The sequence below is a fragment of the Leiobunum rupestre genome, chromosome 2, assembly GCF_980474605.1.
Source record: "Leiobunum rupestre chromosome 2, qqLeiRupe1.1.hap1, whole genome shotgun sequence".
Lineage (NCBI taxonomy): Eukaryota > Metazoa > Arthropoda > Arachnida > Opiliones > Sclerosomatidae > Leiobunum > Leiobunum rupestre.
The window spans coordinates 50,148,854-50,154,853 of NC_143385.1; positions in this window are offsets into that span (position 1 = coordinate 50,148,854).

Consider the following 6,000-nt stretch of genomic DNA (forward strand, 5'->3'; position numbering starts at 1 on the left):
GCTGTCCTTAAGGGTATTGTGTAGGTCTACCGAAGATCTATTTGAATTGGTTTGTTGATTTCTAACGTCAAGTCTAAAATTACTATCCACAAGGGGGTCAGCTGGTTGAAATAGTTACCTTGGTATGTGTAGAATGAGTAAGATTGCGGGTAATTTGGTCGAAATAATTACATTGGTATAAGTATAATGAGGAAGATTGCGGGTAATTTGGTCGAAATAATTACATTGGTATAAGTATAATGAGGAAGATTGTGGGTCAGTTGGTCGAAATAATAACATTGGTATGTGTAGAATGAGTAAGATTGTGGGTCAGTTGGTCGAAAGAATTACATTGGTATGTGTATAATGAGTAAGATTGTGGGTCGGTTGGTCGAAATAATAACATTGGTATGTGTATAATGAGGAAGATTGTGGGTAATTTGGTCCAAATAATTACATTGGTATAAGTATAATGAGTAAGATTGCGGGTAATTTGGTCGAAATAATTACATTGGTATAAGTATAATGAGTAAGATTATGTGTCAATTAGTCGAAATAATAACATTGGTATGTGTAGAATGAGTAAGATTGTGGGTCAGTTGGTCGAAAGAATTACATTGGTATGTGTATAATGAGTAAGATTGTGGGTCACTTGGTCGAAATAATAACATTGGTATGTGTAGAATGAGGAAGATTGTGGGTCAGTTGGTCGAAATAATAACATTGGTATGTGTAGAATGAGGAAGATATTTACTCCGACTATGCTGAAGATGGCACTACACAACAATAGGGGGTTTTGGAGCTTCTAGCTAATTTGACATTGTTCTCTGACATTATTAAGGCCAAAAATTGACATTTACCTCTGACCTTTTTAAGGCTAAAATTAAACATTTTCTCGGACCTTTTTAGGGCTAAATTTAGACATTTTTCTCTGACTTTTGTAAGGTCAAAATTATACCTTTTTAAGGCCAAAATTAGACATTGTTATCTGACTTTATTGAGGCCAAAATTAGACAATTATCTCAAACATTAAGAATTTGTAAACACTCGGCAGCTACCCCCATCCCTCCATGAAAAAGTAGATCTAAATCATTCCCCAACATCAGTGATAGATCCCTTTAAAATAAGAATAAAATATATTATTACAATGTTGCAATTACAAATTATAAAAATAACCAGAAGGTTTAAGAAATTTTATAATAATCACAAAATGTATCACAGACCAATAGTAAAATAACAGAACTTTGTAGACAGGTTAAGCAACACCTCTTCAAAATGTGTAGGGATAAAGGGCAAGTGTACAGACGTAACTACACTCCTACAAGCTCCCCCTACACGTTATAGAAATGACTTTAACCATGAGTAACATAATAAACATAAGTATGACACTTCCTATTCTCACAACGCTAAGTTCTTTAATGATAGTCGATTTCGGCAATGACCATATAAATTATTAAGTGGCTAAGAAGTTAATTAATTTAATAGTTGTTTAAAGCATGACTGATACTTCATGGTATTTTTGATTTTATTAAAAACAGTTAAAATTTACATGTTTCCGAAGCTTTCGGGTTCGAGACCCCTCGTCAAGCGGTATTTTGAAAACTGAATAATTTTACAGATTGAATTACAAATTGTGGAATTTTCGATACAGAGATTAACATTTCTCATACAAATAAGTTTTTTATGATTTAATTTTTAGGTCTCCCCAATTTTTAATACAAATTTTACCCTTGTCTAAATTTAATTCTCCCATATTTTTAATTGCTACTGCCTCTTTAGAATCTCTTTTAAAATAATGTTGTTCTTTAAAAACAATATAACCGTTATCAAAATCCATATTATGCCCTTTTGTCGCCCATATATGGTTTGCAATTCCGTTATATTTGTCACCTATTTTTATACATTTTTTATGTTCATCCTTTCTTATTTTAAACTTTCTTTTAGTTTGGCCTATGTAAGATTTTTTACATTCGCAAGTTAATTTATATATAATACCGGTTTCGTTATTTTTATCTATTTTAGGTTTATTCTTTATAAGGATTGACTGTATTATTTCTGATTTTTTACTTTTTAAATTTATATTTATATTTTTTAATTGTCTATTTGTTTTTTCTGTTATACCTTTTACATATGGGAGGATTAGCATGTTTTCATAATTTTTAGGTATTTTAGGTTGTTTTATTATGTGTGAATTAAAGATATCTTCGATTAGGTTTTTTGGGTATGCACATTTTTCTAATTGTTTTGAATATATTTCTTGATCTTTTATGGGGTTATCTGATATTGTTTCAATTTTGTGTTTTAGACTTTTTAGAATGCTTAATTTTATGATATTTGGGTGGGAAAATTAAGCATTCTAAAAAGTCTAAAACACAAAATTGAAACAATATCAGATAACCCCATAAAAGATCAAGAAATATATTCAAAACAATTAGAAAAATGTGCATACCCAAAAAACCTAATCGAAGATATCTTTAATTCACACATAATAAAACAACCTAAAATACCTAAAAATTATGAAAACATGCTAATCCTCCCATATGTAAAAGGTATAACAGAAAAAACAAATAGACAATTAAAAAATATAAATATAAATTTAAAAAGTAAAAAATCAGAAATAATACAGTCAATCCTTATAAAGAATAAACCTAAAATAGATAAAAATAACGAAACCGGTATTATATATAAATTAACTTGCGAATGTAAAAAATCTTACATAGGCCAAACTAAAAGAAAGTTTAAAATAAGAAAGGATGAACATAAAAAATGTATAAAAATAGGTGACAAATATAACGGAATTGCAAACCATATATGGGCGACAAAAGGGCATAATATGGATTTTGATAACGGTTATATTGTTTTTAAAGAACAACATTATTTTAAAAGAGATTCTAAAGAGGCAGTAGCAATTAAAAATATGGGAGAATTAAATTTAGACAAGGGTAAAATTTGTATTAAAAATTGGGGAGACCTAAAAATTAAATCATAAAAAACTTATTTGTATGAGAAATGTTAATCTCTATATCGAAAATTCCACAATTTGTAATTCAATCTGTAAAATTATTCAGTTTTCAAAATACCGCTTGACGAGAGGTCTCGAACCCGAAAGCTTCGGAAACATGTAAATTTTAACTGTTTTTAATAAAATCAAAAATACCATGAAGTATCAGTCATGCTTTAAACAACTATTAAATTAATATTTTAAACCATGGTAAATAAAAATTTTACATTAGTTTGAGACTTGAACGAGTCATACTTATGTCACTATGTTACTTATGCTATAACAAATTTCATAATTTAGGAATATAAATATGTTTCCTAAACTATTAAAACTAATAGTGTGTTTTAGGTTGCGTTTGAATGATCCATCATTATTAGGCTAATTAACGTTACTTTCACTTTTAAAAGAATTTAGATTTTCCCTAAGCCTTTGCCAAAACGTATACAAGAATCTTCTTGGGTATTTGCGAGTGTACGTACCTCCCCCAGCAGCGAAACGGTTTAATTAAATAGCTTAGCGACGCCGCTTAATTAATACATCTCCGAATTGTCTCACTAGATTCCCTCCGGACTTCGCAAATTGAAGCGAGTCGGACGAGAGAGTGAGCCTGGGCTCCTGAGAGTCCTGACGACCAGGAAACACTTTACATACGTAGAGGTCAGGTCACGCCTGGTTTTTTGCGCAACTAGTCCCTCAGGAAATATTAACTCTGGCGTTTTGCGCCATCTATACTGATATTAGAAAATTATTTGAAACAAATTATTTTATATAAACAATGTAATTATTATATCTTCTATTTGATTTCTAATAATAGCGTAATATTTAAACGGAAATTATATAATAAAATGTTAAGATTTAATAGATGGCGTTACAGTCTTCGCGTTTTGAAAAAATACCATCGTCTGCTTATTTACCGATGGAAATAGCAGACGATTTCGTGGTTTAAATATTACCCAAGCTGAAACGCTCAGCTGTTGTACAGCTTTCTCACATTCAATTTAAAATTCGGTCGGTAGATGGCGAAACATCTGATCAAAATTTAAATTACGCACGAAGCCTATACAATCTTTATTCAGTATACAATCATTTCAGCGGTTAAAGTACTGGGCGTTATTCGTATTTCCCTCAAGCGGCGCTTTTTGGAAGTTTCTAAATTATTTATATCACATTGAAAATGTATGGCAATCCTGTTTTACAGCGTTGCAATACATTTTCGAAGTTAAATAAATAATTTAGATCGAAAAATGCATGGCAACCCTGTTAAAATAGCGTCTGCTTCACCATGTTCTACACGCAAGCTTCCCAAACGCGCCGCTTGAGGGAAATAGGAATAACGTCCATTAAGTAATTTTAATTCCACTAGCTGTCCTTAGATGGCTCGACAAGGCAGAAAGATATTTTCTCAGAAATTCAATTTTTCAATACTTTTCTTTCCTCAAAAGGTCCACCCACTGACGTAGGAAAAGCGTAAAGCGGGATCACTGGACAAAATATTTTCAGTTGCTCGGTTACCAGATTCGGCTGGTTAGCCGAAGTAAAAAAAAATACTTCAGAATAGACACAATTCGTTTTCCCTTTTTAGGCTAGTTTTAATTTTCCAAAAGGACAAAAGCTCTGCTACGTTCGACCAAAGATAATTTAAACTCGTACCCTAGATTCGAAATCACTCTCTCGCGCGTTGCCCACTTCCCGCCGGAACTCAGAAAATATTCGCTCCATGGTTTGAGCCTTACCACGGCCAACTTCGATCACGCTATATAATGCGGCAGCGCCTGATCGAAGTTGGCCGTGCCGCAACCGATGGAGCCCGATTTTTCTGAGGTCACGTGCCGGAAAAGGGTAAACGCTTCGTAACAAAAACGTCAATGGGAAAGCTCTCAGTATTCGAATCTAGGGTACGAGTTTAAATTATCTTTGGTTCGACCCAAAAACTCGTCGTTAGGCCTAATAATTTTTATTTGCGAAAATCAGACACTATTTCTGGCAACACTTTATGCCCAAGACTATTTTAGGACCGAAACGAGTATAGGTGGCGTAGCAGCTCTAACGTCTCCGAGGTAGCGCCTAGTGTCTGCTACAAACAAATTAAAAAGTCATAAGAACGTTTTTTCTTAAAAGAAACTTATCAAAATATAAGCAAAGTATCATTATAAATAAAGTAAAAAAAGTCCGCCTTTGCCGCTTAGTTATCTAGGTTTCAATGGCGAACCAAAGGGGTCGTAGCGATAGTTTTCGGTCGCTAATATTATAACAAGTATTAATAATACTAGCGAATGTGCTGAGTCTAATGAAAAACTACATTTACACTTCAAACCGTCTGTTCCTTGATTAAACAGTCGCGTATCGCTTCTGTCAAGATTCAAGAAGAGGTTTAAAACGAGTCCGGCCAAACGTCCACCCCGATCGGGGTCCCGCAAATACATTCTTGACCTACTTATGGGTGCTCGTAATGCGGTCAAACCTCGCTCTGTCAGCCGCTTCGTTAGTTCCGCTCTTTCTCCGCCCGTACTTAAGCCTTGGCCGCCAAATCGTATTTCAAGAACGCCGACAGAACGACAAATTTCCCCCCGCGTGCTCGAGGCCTTATTACGTTTCCGAAAACATATGGGACACCCGTTTTAAGTAACAGATGCTGCCAGCGACAGCCACCGGAAAGGTTCAAGGGTGGCTTGGTTAAATCCTACACATTTAGAGTTGTTTGTAATCGGAATTTTGGGTAGTTTTCGAAGAGTATGTTTTCAGGTTTTAATATTTTTTTGAAGATCAACTTAAAAGAGCTGTAAACCAGCGTTGCAAGATTCCTAAAGTCAAATCATCGTTTCAAAGATTAAAAATCCAAAGTCAAATCATCGTTTCAAAAATTGAAAATCCAAAGTCAAATCATCGTTTCAAAGATTGAAAATCCAAAGTCAAATCATCGTTTCAAAGATTGAAAATCCAAAGTCAAATCATCGTTTCAAAGATTGAAAATCCAAAGTCAAATCATCGTTTCAAAGTTTGAAAATCCAAAGTCAAATCAT